We start from the raw sequence: 16,354 nt of genomic DNA on the forward strand, positions 1-16,354 counted from the left end.
AGCCTCCTGCTCCACATGTACCTTGGCAGAGTTAAAGGCACTTGCAAGTTCAGTAGCTTTTGGAGATTCTTTTGCATTTTCTATGCTCTGTTTATCAACAGCTGTCCCCTCCTCTCTAGTATGAATGCCATCTAGTTCTCTCCTCATGCTACTCTTCCTCTGTGCCATGAGGGTGGGTCACCCTGTCTTGCTCAGGACCATAAGGGAAGGCAGACCCATAGGGTCAGTGTTGGCCATCAGTCCAGGTGTCTTTACAAGATAACGACATTTGTTTTCCTAGGTTATGCAAGTTTTTATACCAAGACTGGATTTTTATCTGTTTTTGTTAAATGGTTTTTATGATGACTGACTGTTGAAACAACACTGTATTTTAGGGTATGGCCAACTTGGGCAGAACATATTACAATTCTATATATATTAGAAATATACCAATATTATGATTCTATACCAATATTAATGATGGGTAATTAATAATAATATATCAATATTAATGATCTCTTGTCTGCTATTTCATGGGGATGTTGCCTCTGTGTTCACAAGGGGAATCGAAGTTGGACTTAGCTTTGATCTTGCCAACTGTTGAAAAAGATCAGCATCCTGCCATTGGTGAGCGGAATGTTAATAAGTATCAAGTGCACTGAAGTGGATGAGGTCTCCTAATCACTCAGGGCTCCTAACTTGTTACCAATTTCTAGTGGATTTTCTATCCATCACTGGAAGAAGAGTGTCAGCTTGGCAGCTGAACCTTTGGCATTCCTCTTGTTACTCTTTTCAGATCTATTACTGATCTTGACTGTTTGGGAAGTCAGTTTTTAAGTGTATATTCATTTCAGCTTGTTAAGCCTTCCAGGCAGATTGACCCCTCACCTTCCTTTAATGTCACTCTAATCCTGGAAATAGTCCTTCAGAAATCTGCTTTGTCTGGTTTTGACACAGTTGCTTTAGCTTTCATTTTCCTAGTATTTTCATCATACATATTTTTGATTTTATCCTTGGCCTTCAGTCTATCAAAACTATTTGAAGTGCTTTTTTTGGTAGATAACATATGATCACTTTTAATCCAATCTGAAAATCCACACTTTGGGTGTTTAGATCATTTACAATTAGTGTAATTATCACGATTGGCTGAAGATCTGCACCCACATAAAATGTGCATTCTATTTGCAACTCTTATTTATTTCTTCTTTCATTCTGCCACGTCCGGCTAATGGAGCCGAGTCCGGCAAGGGACGGCGGGGTTAAAAATACACAGGACACCAAGGTTCTTCATCCAGGAGGGAGCGTGTGCACGCTTTATTGCCAAATTTGTTCCCCTTATATATCTTTTGAACAGCTGCAGGAAATCACTCAAAAGTGAGGAGGGAAGAGTAATAACTGCGTCCTTGGTTACCCTCACATCACCGTCCCCTATCAGGAGGCTCAAACAGGTCAAGATGTTCCCGAGAGACATATATGCTTGAGGCAGATAAACAGGGAACCGCAAGCCTGCATCTCGGCCTTGTGAGCTGGCCACATTGACATGCATAACAAAGAACTGGGGGTTGAGTCCCCAGGGGCCAGGGCGGGCCTGCTACCAGCAAGTCCCCCTTTTTTGTTTTTTGCATGTCAATGGGAATCAAGTAGCCCCTGTCTTAGGTCATCTACCGCCCCTGCACTGCTTACCCGTCTCTGGGGAGGCCCCATTCCCCTGGCTTAGGTTGCAGTGCAAGCATGGAAGTTGCCCGTCACTGGGTACTACAAGATCAGCTCTTGTCCTACGTAAATGGACACTTTTCAGTTAGGATGTCATGGCCAGCAGGACACAACTGCGGATCCCAGTCATCATCTTTGCCAGTGGGATAGCTATGACCAGGGAGCTTTCTGAACGTAAGGGTCTGGGATGACGGCACCAAGTCGGCAGGGTAATTAGGGACCTGGGCAAAAGCAGGCATACATAGGAGGGCTCGGGTATTGGCTCCAGTCCAGTTACATCTCATCTCCGGATGGGTCGTAAGTATACCTCGTGGGCGGAGTCGTCCATATCCAGGCGTTGGTAGTGAACCTGTATTGGCTGTCCAGAAGGAATGCCACAAGCGGGGTCCAGCTCATGAGGTGTGTCTCGGCACTCACTTGAAGGGGTGAGAACAACAGCGGCGGGATCAGCCATCTTGGGAACTTCATTTTGTCTTGAATTTTCATTCACCAGTCTGGTGCAGCGCTCCGGGATCCAAATGGGTTTTTCCGTCCCTGGAGGGAAGACACATACAGCTCCTCTTACTCTAGCCAAGAGTGGAGCAGGGGGTTGCCACTTCCCTGTAGCCAGATCCTTCCATCTTATCTGTGCTTTTTGTATGGTGGGAGGGGAAAAGTGACGCTGTGCCGCTGTACGGCCTTCGGCGTCAGTGAGCAAAAAATTCAAAGTGAATAGAGTTATATTTAATAGTGCATGTGGTCCCTGACAATTCTGGTATATCTCCCCCTCTTTTGTTTTTTTCAAATAGGTTTTAAGATGTTGATGGGCCCATTCAACAATGGCCTGTCCTTGGGGGTTATATGGGATTCCTGTTTTGTGTAAAATATCCCACTGTGAGCAAAATTTTTGGAAGGTTTGACTAATATAAGCTGGGCCATTATCTGTTTTTATACATCGAGGGGTTCCCATAAAGGAAAAGGTTTTAACATAGTGCTGTATCACGTCCTTAGCCTTTTCTCCTGAATATAAAGTAGCGGAGATAAAACCAGAGAACGTGTCTATACTGACATGCACAAAAGACAGTTTTCAAAAACTAGGAATATGAGTTACATCAGTTTGCCAGATGTCGTTTGGCTGAAGGCCCCTTGGGTTGACTCCCAGAGAAGGGGAATGGATAAAAGGTGCACAAGTAGGACATAGAGAGACAATTTTCAAAGCTTGATCCCAGGAACATCCTGAGCGGAAGTGCAAAGTTTGTGCGTTTAGGTGAAATTTATTATGAAGTTGTAGGGCCTTATCATACTCAGTTATTGTATATATAAAATTAGTGGCACATGTGGCAGCGTCTGCCATGGCGTTGCCCGCTGCCAGAGGACCTGGAAGTCCGGAATGACTTCTAATGTGACCTATGAAGAGGGGGTCTGCCCTAGCCCATATAAGAAGCTGCACTGTTTGTAGTTGATCCATGATAGTGGATTGTTTTCCAATATAAGGTGCCATCTCAATCGCGGAGGCGAGCCTGGCGATATAGAGACTGTCTGTGAAAACATTAAGGGGCACCAAGCTATAGGTCTGTAAGGCCAATATTAAGGCTGCAACCTCCGCTTTTTGGGCCGAACAATCGGCCACTCTCTTGCGGATGACTTGGGTCCCATCTGAAACGACAGCAAACCCATTTTTGGCCCCGTCAGTGAAGATGGTTTGTGCCCCCAGGAGAGGATCCTTTTTTAGGATCTTTGGGAAAATTATTGGACATGTCTTTGGACTTTCAAGGAGCCTGCTTTTAGGGTAGTGATTGTCAACCTGTCCCATGAAACTACAGAAGAAAAGACACCAGAGATCATGTTCCTGTCTTAATTTAGAAAGAATGTCTTGATTATATGGTAATATGAGAACATCAAAGGTTTTCCCAAACAAGGCATCTCCTAGATATTTTGCTTTCCAAACTAATTGCATTACCAGATCATGGAAAGGTATCACGACCCGGGAGGGGGATGCAGGTAAGTGAACCCAATAAATAGGACCAGTCTGCCAAAAGACTCCAGTCGGGGTGAGTTTTGATGGCAGAACAATGAATAACAAGGACTGTGAGTAGTCCACCTGCATCACCTGCATCTCTTGTAAGGCTGTCTCTATCAATCTAAGTGCCTTCAAGGCTTATGGAGTAGGTTTTCGTGGGGAGGTGGGTGAGGGGTCTCCTCTCAAAAGGTCATACAGGGGTTTAAGTTCACCAGTAGGGACATGGAGGGAAGGCTGCAGCCATTGGATTTCCCCCAGAAATGTCTGCCATTGGTGCAGGGTTTTGAGCTGGTTCACCTGAAATTGAGGCCTCTGGGGAGTGACCCCTACCTTATTAATAGTGTATCCTAGGTAGTTATAAGGATACTGAATCTTCACCTTCTCTGGGGCTATAATCAGTCCGGCCCCCTTTAACAGGGACTGGAGGACTTCATAAGACCGGAAAAGTGCTTTCCTATCAGGGCCTGCCAACAATATATCATCCATATAATGGACGAGATAAAAGTTTGGGAATTGTTGCCTAAAGGGTTGCAGAATTTTTGCTATAAAGTACTGACACATAGTAGGGCTATTGGCCATTCCTTGAGGTAAGACAGTCCATTCAAACCACTGATAGGGTTCCCTAAAATTTATTGAAGGTAAAGAGAAAGCAAAACGTTTGCGATCCTGGGGGGCCAGGGGAATAGAAAAGAAGCAATCTTTTAGGTCCAAAATAATAAGATGCCAATCTTTAGGGATAGCCATGGGGAAGGGTAGTCCTGGCTGTAAAGGTCCCATGGGCTGCATGGTATTATTAATAGCCCGCAGGTCTTGGAGAAGCCTCCATTTTCCAGACCCCTTTCTTATGACAAAAATAGGAGTGTTCCAGGGGGAAGTGGAAGGCACTACATGCCCCACCCTAAGCTGTTCCTGAACCAGAAGGGTCGCGGCCTGCAATTTGTCCTTAGTTAGGGGCCACTGTTCTATCCACACAGGGTCATCTGATAACCAAGTAATAGATAGAGGACATGGCCGCATTTCAGTGGCCCCTAGGATAAATTTCCTAGCCCCCTCCAATCTCCTCCACTTCTGGTAATTTCTTCTGTAGGGTCCACAGGCGTTGCCCTTCCCTCATGTCTTTTCCCCAGTCCTTTTCCGGGAAGCCATCCCATATCTAACATCATGTCATTAACAAATTTATTACTCCCTTTTAGGGTCTGAGTGGTGAGGATAGCTCCCATTTGTTGAAGTAGATCCCTTCCCCAAAGGTTTGTGGGGAGTCCAGCCACTACGTAATGCTGAAAATAACCACTGTGTCCTTCCTCATCTTTCCATTTTAGAAAGGAGGCACTTTTTTCTGGTCTCATCTGCCCAATCCCCTGTAATACAGCTGAGGGATCTTGGAGAGGCCAAGCAGATGGCCATTGTCTCTTAGAGATAACAGAGACATCAGCTCCTGAATCTAATATCCCCTTGAAGATTTTATCCTGTATTTTAATGGTTAACTGTGGTCGGGAGTCCAAGTGTGCTACCCAAAAGGTTTGAGGGGTGCCAGTGGAACCAAAACTGCCATTACCCCGGGCTGCCTGTAGGGCGCGGCTGGGTAGGGACGCCGCCGACAGCAGCAATAATTGTGCTATGCGTTCTCCAGGAGGAATAATAACGATCCCTTGGGTAGCCTCGGCAACAATTTTTAACTCCCCGTGGTAATCACCATCAACCACACCTGTAAGAATTCTGAGCCCTTTATGCAGAGTGCTGCCTCTTCCCAGTATTAGTCCCACAGTTCCCTCCGGCAAAGAGCCAAAGGCTGCAGTCGGCAGGGTCTGGGGACCCATCTGCAGAGTCAGTACTGCTCGGAAGGTGGAACTGAGGTCCAATCCTGCACTTCCCGGCGTTCCCCTTGGGAGCTCCCAGATAGAAAGGGGTTGGTCTGAGGAAGATGACGAAGTCGGCCACTCCCCGGGGCACCATTCCATCCCTGGATTGCCCCATACACCTTGGCTTCCGGGGCCCTGGGTGGGCCCCTGTTCCCGTTTCCTGGCTGTAGTGGGCGTCCCTGAGCATCAAACTTGGAACAGCACTCACTGCTCCAATGATTTCCCTTGCCACATCGGAGACAGGGGCCAGGCGTGCCTTCCCGACCCCGTCTATCCCCTTCGGGACAATTTCGTTTAATATATCCCTCTTTCCCGCATTGGAAGCAGCCTTTGGGTTGGGCCCCTTTACCATTAAACCCTGACAATCCCGTTTTGAGGGCAGCGGCCAAGGCCTTTCCGGTAATATGAGCTCCATCGATATCCTTACAAGCTCGAATCATGTCATCAATACTCTTTGCTCTGGAAGATTTGATGGCATTTTGGCAATAGGAATTTGCATTTTCAAGAGCCAATTGTTTAATGACAGGCATGGCTTGTTCCAAGTTAGGGAATATCTTTCCCGCTATCTGCATTAATCGGGCTATGAAGTCAGAATAAGGCTCAGAGGGTCCTTGAGCAATTTTTGAAATTTTTGTTTCAGCATTTGAAACAGGTAGAGACTTCCAGGCCTGAACGGCTGCTGTGGCTATCTGAGCATAGACCTCAGGATCATAATTAATTTGCTGATTTATGACAGCATATTGTCCCAAGCCTGTTAACATTTCAAGGTTACGCTGTGGGAAGCCGGCGTCCTAATTGACTCGAGCTAGCTCGCGACACCTCTCTTGATTTTCACTTTTCCACAACAAAAAATCCCCTCCGGACAATACAGACCTGCAAAGCTGTTGCCAAACCAAATCCCAATCACTGTTATTGAGAAAGCCTCCTGTCAGAAACCAAGGACAAGCCTGGGCTATAACTTCAACGAATTCGGTTGCAGTCTTAGTTTTTATTCCTGTTCCTTGTGTATTTAACAGCTCTTTTAGTTCGTTGGCCAGACGAACCTTCGCTGTTGAGTTACCCATGGTATGTACCCTGTCTCTTTAAATTATCTTTAAACCAATCCTCCCCCTTCTACCTTAGAAGGTGAGCCCCGTCCGCTTACCCCTACTTTCCGGATCTCGGTAGGAACCTCCAGATGCCGCGTCCGGCTAACGGAGCCGAGTCCGGCGAGGGACGGCGGGGTTAAAAATACACAGGACACCAAGGTTCTTCATCCAGGAGGGAGTGTGTGCGTGCTTTATTGCCAAATTTGTTCCCCTTATATATCTTTTGAACAGCTGCGGGAAATCACTCAAAAGTGAGGAGGGAAGAGTAATAACTGCGTCCTTGGGTTACCGACACGTCACTGTCCCCTATCAGGAGGCTAGAACAGGTCAAGATGTTCCCGAGAGACACATATGCTTGAGGCAGATAAACAGGGAACTGCAAGCCCATGTCATGGCCTTGTGAGCTGGCCACATTGACATGCATAACAAAGAACTGGGGGTTGAGTCCCCAGGGGCCAGGGCAGGCCTGCTACCAGCATCATTCCTTGATTTTGTATTTTATTTTTGCTTGATCTCTCTGGATAATTTTGATTTTTAAAATAAATTTTCATGTTCACTATTGAGTCATTTTTAAAACTTCATGGTTTCCTTGAGGTTTATGGTGCATAAGTTTAATTAACCACAGATTGCCTTGAAGTAATATTGTTTCACAAGTGGTGTAAGAGCCTCACACCCATCTAATCTTCTGTTAGTAGTAGCATTGCTTAATTTATCTTTACATATGCTAAAGCCATAATTCATGCTGGTATTTTTTCTTTAGGTGGCAATTGTTGCTTAAAATGATTAAAATTAAGAGCCTTTAGCCATTATCCTGAGTCTCCACTTCTTTGTGTACAGGTGAGCTCTCTCTAGGGGTTACCTGAAGAACTTAATATTCAACATAAAGTTAGCATTTCACGTAATACAGATATGCTGATAATTCTAAAGCTTTATTTTCCCCCAAAATTTCATTATTATTTTACCTGAATTGACAGCTTTTCTTCTCCCTCCCTCCAAAACATCTTGAAGAAGCCACACCTGTTTTCTGGTTTGCCTAATTTCTGAGGAAAAGCCAGCTGTAATATTAGTTCTGCTTCTTAGGTCATCTGGCTTCTCTTCTGTTTTCTTTGGGTCTTAGGCCACTTTAATATGGTTTCCTCAGATGCTCTGCTATCCCCTGCTTTTCCTCCTCATGTTCCTGTGGGTTTCTATTTACCAACCTGCACTTCACTGTTCTTCCAATGCCGTTTCAGTCTAGGATGAATCTACCGAAGGCATTCTTCATCTGTTACCCTTCCTAGAACATCATCATTTCCACATTATACTGAGATTCTCTGAGTGTTCAAGCATGTTGCCCACTTTTACTATTATAATTATTAGCACATTAATCATTATTTTTCTTTTATTTTTTTAATAATTCCAATACACAGGTCAACTCTGAGTCTGCTTTTGTGATGGGTTTCTCTCTCTGGAGTGTGTTGCTTTTGATCGTTTTCATTATTTTTTCCTCCATCTCATCATCTTTGGTGGAAAGCTGAACACTGTGTGACACAGTCACTGAGGTAGGTGTGTCATCTACTCTCATGGAGGAGCTTCCGCTGCTGGGGTCGGGGTGTGTCAGCCTAGTCAGGGTGGAGCCAAGTCTGGGTTTTCTGTGCTCTGCGCATCACTGGCTTCAGGTCATCATGACATGGGCTATGCCAAGAGTGGGTGTTGGTGATCTTATCTTCACCCCAAGCTTTAGGCAACCCCTGGGCCTCTGAAGCTCAGAGAGGTTCCCGTCTCCAGAGGCAGGGGAAGGTAACTACCCTTGTTACTCCTGGTGGTCGAGGGTGGGAGGGTTCTTTTTGTTGTGCTACAACCTCAGGTTGAGACATTCCCTTTGTCCTCACATCTCAAAGTAGGGTATCCTCTGTCCTCCCCCCCTCCCCTCAGTGTAATGGAGACTTCTAAAATTCAGATATTTTATCCATAATCCTAATGACGTAGCATCAGGAGGTGAAGCCTTTGAGAGGTACTTATCTTGTGATGAGGTCAGAAGGTGGGACTAGTGTATTCATAAGAGGAAAAACCAGAACTCCCTCTCCATCCACCATGTGAGGACACAGTGAAAATGTGGCCATCTGTAAGCTAGAAAGAGTGCCCTTACCAGAAGTTGCTCATGCTGGAACTTGTCATTAGACTTCCCATCTTCTAAAACATTAGAAGTGTTTTTTGTTTTTTAAAGGCAGCCCTCTATGGTATTTTGTTATAGAATCCTGAGCTGCCTGATACACTCAGTGTTAGAGATGGCTAATGCTTATGCCCAGGATGATTCTTTTCTCAGAAACTTTCTCAAACACAAATTAGTCTACACTGTGGCTGTAGAGATGACAGTTTGCTTCCCTTCCCCAGAAACCTCTCATTTCCTTTTTACTTATTTGTTTACTTTTGTTCTTTAGGGGAGAAGGAGATGAATGAGTGTTTGCTCAAGGCTGGTTTTGGAATTGACAGTATAAGTGGAGAAGGAGTCCTTGACCCTCCTAAGCCCCTGTGTCCTCTTCAGTTAATGGCTCCATCTCTGAGACTAATTCAAGTATTAACTTGGGTAAATGCCCACAAAGCATTTAACATATTTCCTAGCACAAGAAGTACTAACTTATTAAGTACTCAGTAAAAATCTATTACATTATGCAGATTTTAAAATAGTTCATCCACTTCTAACCTCTTCACTTTTTGCCATAATCCAGTGCCATTTCAAAATCATTTTAGTGCTTATTCAAGGCAAGGAGTACCAAGGTTTTTGTTTCTGCCAAATTTTTAATACAGAGGAGCCCAATTTTTATGAGAATGAGTTCCACAACATGTAAAATAATACATTTGTGTAAATCTAATTTAATCCTCATAAAGAGGCAGAGGTGTATCTGTTTATTAGTCAATGTGGCAAAACCACTGTGATGACCAAATCTGTCCATTTTGAAGCTTTAAAATTATGATGAATTATTAAATGGGGGTATGTCTACATTTTAAAGTGGGCATTGAGTGAGATTTTAAAATACATTTATATGTTAAGTACAAACACATTATTATTATTATTAAAGTTGAAATTTTTAAAGAATATCAGGTTTTGTGCTGGACCTGAGTTCTTGCTTAATATTTCCAGACATGTTGATGTGAATTTTGAATAACCAGATATTATGCTTTTCAGGCTTTCTGTAAACATGACAAATGTTTATCATATTCAATTTCTGAAATATCTCTGAGACTTGTATCCCAAGAAATTCTCCAGAAGAAGACATTTTTACACTACTTTCAACCTCCATTCCAAAGGCCAGACATTGATACCATCCCATCTGCTTACAGCATTCGAAAACAAATATTCTCCCATCCTTCTGGTAGGGTCACAAATTAGTTTAACTTTTAGAAGAACACTTGACAATATCAAAACTTTCAAGCTCATAGTAATCCACTTTTAAAAATATATCCAGTTCACATTTTTCACAAGCAACCAGAACTATATGCATTATTCAGGGAAAATGCAGTCAGGCAAATGTTTGCATAAAGTAACATCAGACTTCAGTGGAAATGGCGACCATTTGCTGTGTAGCAGCTTCAGTCTATTTACTTATTTAACAGATCTTTATTGAGGACCTGTTAGGAGTCATGCAGCAGGTCTATGATTTGGGGGCAGCTCAACCAGAGTATTTACCCTGGACAGGAGCTATTTGATCCTACTGGGAGGGGAAGGACATAGCCATTAGCAAAGAACCAGACACAGTAATTTCAGACAGAAGTACATCTACACAGGAGGTCAAAGAGCAGTGCTATAGAAGGTGGCTGGGTGGACATTGAGACAGCGGAGCTGCCTATGGAGGGGGGAGCATCTGAGGGGAGGCAGCCAGGCCAGGACCTGAGGAAAGAGGTATCAGGTTGCAGATCAGCACAGCTGGTGCAAAGTTCCCAAGGAAGGGGCCAGTGGGTGAAACTCAAAAGCCAGGGGCTATTGTAGGACAGAGGGCAATCAACTCAATCTAAACACAGTGGGGTGGCTTCAGCCTGTAGTACTGTTCAACCTGGCTCCTTAGCTCAAAGGAAGCCCAGCCTGGGTCCTGGTCTCAGAACCAGCCCCACAAGGTAACTCTACTCCACAGAGGCTGTTGGGTGGGGAGGGCCATGCAAGTGCAGAGTACCAGGACAGCTCCAGACATCACCAGTGAGGAGCCCAGACCCAGAGCAAGCTCCCAGGCTGGTCTCACCAGATCCTGGCTACAGGCCTATTAAACTCTAACAAGCACAGCTAAGAAGAAGGTGCCAAGGTTTACTCCATATTGTTTGAAGGCAAAGGCAAAAGCATCTGACCCTGAGCCTTATTCTGACCTTTAAATTGTCATCAGGATGTATGTGTCTAAATGTCACCAGTATTGCCAGAAACTTTCTAAATTCTGGAAAGACACACAATGGTATGTTTATTGGCCTTTCAGTTAAAATCCTCAGGGTCTGAGGATAAAATAATAATGATGTTTTATGCATGAACTTTTGTTTGTATTGCATTTTTCTCCTTTTAAAATATTTCAGTCCTGATTGTGAGCTAATTTCTTCCCAATCTGAAAAGCCCATAAATAAGGAGGGGGCTCTGCAGAGGGGACGTGGAAGAGTGAACCCTCCCTTTCACCCCAGACACCTTTCAGTCCTGCCCTTTGCTAGCCAGCTGGGGCTGCAGAGTGGATGGCTGCAGGGCCAGAGAGATGATGTCCTGGGAGAGGCGATTCTGGCCTCAGAACCAACAGGGCAGACAAGGTGGGGCAGGGCCACTCTGAGAGGCACTGCAGGGAAGAATTCCCCTGAGGCCCAAGGAAGGTCTCGCCATGCTCTGCCCCACACCCTCCAAGACCCTTGTCCTGATCAGAGCAACAGCCAAAGCCCAGGCCTGCTGTTCCTTCCCAGCCTGGCTTCTCTGCCCTCCTTCTCACCTGACCCCAGGATGAGCCTAAAACACCTCCACTAAGGACCATAGCATTTGCCCTAATGCCATCTGTGGCCCTTTTTCACCCCGAGAGACGCGCTACAGCCTCACTTCCTTCAGGTGTTTGCCCCAAAGTGAGGTGCACCTGGTTTCTCTCTCCCCCAAGAAGCTGTTCCCATTTCTTATTTAGTTTTTCCCTTAATAATTATCAGCACCTGGAACAGCCTTGATTGTTGAAGTGCTTCTTGTCCGAGTCCTCCCCTCTGGGAGGAAAGCTCTCTGTGGGCAGGTTTTGTGTTCACAGCTGTATCTCTAGGGATCAGAGCAGCTCTGGCACTTGGGAGATGCCCCCTCAGTACTGGTGGAGTGAATAAGTGACTGGGTGGAAAGGTGGACCCTTGAGCTGAGAGCAGGCTCCTTGAGGGGCCATCTCTCATGCAGCAGGTCTATGATTTGGGGGCAGCTCAAGGACCACCAGTTTTCAATATCTGTATTATCTCTAATGACACAATTGATCAGTACCATGAACCTCCCAGGGGCTGCCCTGGCTGAGATGCAGCTGGGTGGAGGGGACAGCAGGGACAGACTGTGCAAAGCCAGTCGAGGCCACTCAGCCTCAGGTGAGCTCACTCTCAGCTTCACCGTAAGGACACCTGGTACCTTAAGATGATGAATCAGAGATGCTGAAAAGGCGGCTCAGAGCTGGTTTTATCACAGGACAACTGCGTGGACCACACATGGATGTTTTCCTTTAAATTGTGACCTGGCGTCCCTCAGATTGCCTTCAGAGTGAAGGGGTCTCCAGGACCCAGACTCACAGAAGCCGTTTGGCTCAGGGGAATGGTGGATTGAAGCAAAATGATGGCATCCGTACAAAGCACAGAGAACGGAGCCAGCACAGCGCCACACCGCAGCTCCCACCTGTCCCTGTGAGGTGACACTGATGGTGCTCAACCTCCCAGCAGGGCTGGTGGCAGCAGGGTCAGGCACTGCCACCAAAGAAGCTCACTTGAGCCTGGCGGCCAGAGTTTGCACTGGGGTTCACCTCAGTGGCCTGCACCCTATTCCACCCTCAGCCCCTCCAAATTTCAAGCAAATGCCCCAAGTCACAGTGTTAACACAGGTCACCTGCTGTGGCCCAGGACTGGCCAAGGGCTGGACCTGACTTTGCAGGGTTTGGAGGATGAGGCCTGCTGAGCTGGAAGCCCCCTGCACACTCCTAGGTGGTGCTTAACAGTTTCTAAAAGGTGATGGCTACATAAAAGCACCCACATTTCTGAGTTCCCTGCACACTCAGAGGAGGCCTGCAGCGGTGGCCTACCCTTCCACAGGGCAGCCCTCAGCCATCCAGGACAGCTGTCTCCACTCATGTCCACATCCTCTGCTGTGTCCCCGGAGACCTTGGTGTTCCCCCCCCCCCCAAGAGACCCCAGGGTTTCCCCTGTCTGAGTGGTCTGCCTTCGGGGCAGATGAAGGAGGACCCCACACCCCACACTGTGCGAACAGTGGGGAGAATTCCTGCAGGAGAGCGCGGTGGGAGCTCATTCCTGCCAGGAGGAGGGGAGGACTCCAGGAAGGGCTTCCTTCAGGTACAGAAGCCTGTCAGCCAGTCACAACGCTGGGACTGTGATTCAGAACCAGAAGGAACAGGAAACGACAATGTTGGGATCACTGATGCTGCCTGCTGACCACAAATGACCACTGTAAGTCGACTTCCCAGCTGGCTCATGTTCTACACTATCTTTCTTCCTGTCTACATCTATATTCTCACTGATTCTAAGGCTGCATCGTGTCCCCATAGTCCACTTTTAAACAATCACTGTGTCCACCCAGCCCTGTGTGGACACACCGAGCACGATAAGGACAAGCTGCATGGGTCACAGAGCTCCCAGTCTGCAGGCAGAGATGGATGCCCACAGGGAGCTTCCTAGAGGAGACCCCTGGCCATCCCACTGGCATTGGGGTTGCTGGTTCAGTTCTAGAAAAGATAAGTCAATGAAGTTCTTTGACTCAGTGGAAGGGGGTGTGACAGGCTGGGGCGGTCAGAGTTCCAGAAAGGTTAGGTCTTACTTCCCAAGGCTGGGGAAGCCCAGCCCAGAGGGACTGGTAAGCCTACTGGAGGCTGGATATGGACTTTAGTGGGCCCACAAAGGCTCAGGCTTGATACTACTCAGAAGTGGTAGAAACTTCAGGAAGTGGGGCCTAGTCAGGAGGGTTAGATCACTGCAAGTGTGTACTCAAGGGGACCATGGGGACACCATCTCTCCTTTCTTTGCTGCCAGCTGCCATGAGGTTAGTGGCCCTCTCCTCTGTGCACACCCGCCAAGACATGCTGAACTCCCACAGGCCCTAAAGCGACAGAGCCAAACCACCATGGACTGACACCTCTAAAACCATGAGCCAAACAAACCTTTTCTCTTTTAAGTTGAATTTCTCAGGTATTTTGTCATAGTAATAAAAAGCTGACTAACATGTAACTCTATTAAAATTGAAGAACTGTCATTAAAATATGCAATATTTTAAATGTTTACATTCAACATATGTTTTTTAGACATAGACGTCCAAATATAGTGATGGTTTTTTGAGACAATTACATGTGAGGCCATACATGGGTTTCGGCCCTAGTGAAAAGTTCCCTCTCGGATGCCTCCTTTCACCACTTCTATTTAACATAGTTCTTGAAACACGGGCCAGAGCAATTAGACGAAAGAAATTAAAGGAATACACATAAGAAAAGAAGAACTCAAATTGGCACTATTTGATGATGATATCATTCTATACCTAGAAGACCCTAAAAGTTACACCAGAAAACTTTTAGAACTAGTAAATGAATTCAGCAAAGTAGCAGGATATAAAATCGGACTAAACCCAAAAGACCTAAAAAGAGCATACTACAGGGACACAGCCACATCAATGATTATAGCAGCACAATTCACAATAGCTAGACTGTGGAACCAACCTAGATGCCCTTCAATAGATGAATGGATTTTAAAAAAAATGTGTATACACAATGGAATATTACTCAGCACTAAAAAATAACAAGATCATGGCATTTGCATGGAAATGGATGGCATTAGAGCAGATTATGCTAAGTGAAATTAGCGAATCCCTAAAAAACAAATGCCGAATTTTTCTCTGATATAAGGGGGGTATCTCAAAATGGGATAGGGAGGAAGAGCATGAAAAGAAGACTACCACTAAATAGGGAAGAGAGGTGGGAGGGAAAAGAAGGGAGAAGGGGAGTTGCACAGAAGATGGAAGGAGACCCTCATCGTTATACAGAATACATGTATGGTATGATGTTGTGAGGAGAAAAAGAAAAAAAAAAGTGTGTCACATTAGATTGGATAGAGAGAAGTGATGGGAGGGGAGGGAAGGGGAAGGGGGATAGGAAGGGCAGCAGTATAGAATAGACATTATGATTGCTGTATGTATATAGGTGACTGTATGACCAATGTGATTCTGCAATCTGTACAATCAGGAAAATGAGAAATTATACCCCAATTGATTCAAATGTATGTATTGCCAAGATCATTGTAATAAAAAAAGTGTTGGATTTCATTTTTATAACCTAGTGAGAACCTTGTCTGGTAACAGATATTTAATGTATTTGTATTTTTTTTTTTTTGCCAAAATTAATTTCATTGATCTTGTTTTAAGTCCTTCTTGGTTTACATTGTTTTTCAAGTTTTTTGCTATTCAATATAAAGCATTGTCTGTTTTTAAAAAAATCAACACCCATAAATCAAAGGCATTTCTGTATATAAGCTAAATCCTCAAAAATGGAAACAAGGAAAACTACTCCATTTACAATGGCCTCAAAAAAAAATAAAATACTTGGGAATAAACTTAGTGAAAGATCTATATAATGAAAATTACAGAACCCTAAAGAAAGAAGTCAAAGAAGATCTTAGAAGATGGAAAGATCTACCTTGCTCTTGGATAAGCAGAATTAATATCAAAATGACCATACTACCAAAAGCATGATACAGATTTAAAGCAATTCTGATCAAAATCCCAATGACATTCCTCATAGAAATAGAATTCATCTGGAAAAATAAGAAACTCAGACTAAAGCAAGCCTTAGCAGGAAGAGTGAAGCAGGTAGCATCACAATACCAAAACTTAAACTGTACTACAGAGCAACAGCAATAAAAACAGCATGGTATTGGCACCAAAGCAGACTGGTAATCCAATGGTACATAATACAGGACACAGAGACTAACCCAAAAAATTATAATTATCTTATTTTAGACAAAAGTGCCAAAAACATGCATTGGAGAAAAGATAGCATCTTCAACAAATGGTGCTGGGAAAACTGAAAAACCATATGCAACAAAATGAAATTAAATCCATCTTTCTCCCCATACACAAAACTTAACTCAAAATGGGTCAAGGACCAAGGAATTAAACCAAAAGATAAAGTAGGCCCTGATCTTCATCATGTGGGATTAGTCCCCCACTTCCTTAATAAGACACCTATAGCACAAGAATTAAAACCAAGAATCAATAAATGGGATGGATTCGAACTTGCCACAGTCTCGCTGGGCACAAATCATGAGCCACTCAAGCAGGAACAAACTTTATTTCCAAACTCCCACAGCACTCCACACACACTCCCCGGGAACTCTCCTGAATGCCACCCACACGGCTCCTTCTGGAACACACCACACCAACGGGAACTCCTCTACTGGAACTTCACCAACCAATGCGAACTCCCCAGGAATTCCCACGAGAACTCCAAAGTAGTAGGCACCTGAGGTGGACAGTAAAGGTCTAATATACAACTGAATAC

This window comes from Marmota flaviventris, chromosome 1, assembly GCF_047511675.1.
Source record: "Marmota flaviventris isolate mMarFla1 chromosome 1, mMarFla1.hap1, whole genome shotgun sequence".
NCBI lineage: Eukaryota > Metazoa > Chordata > Mammalia > Rodentia > Sciuridae > Marmota > Marmota flaviventris.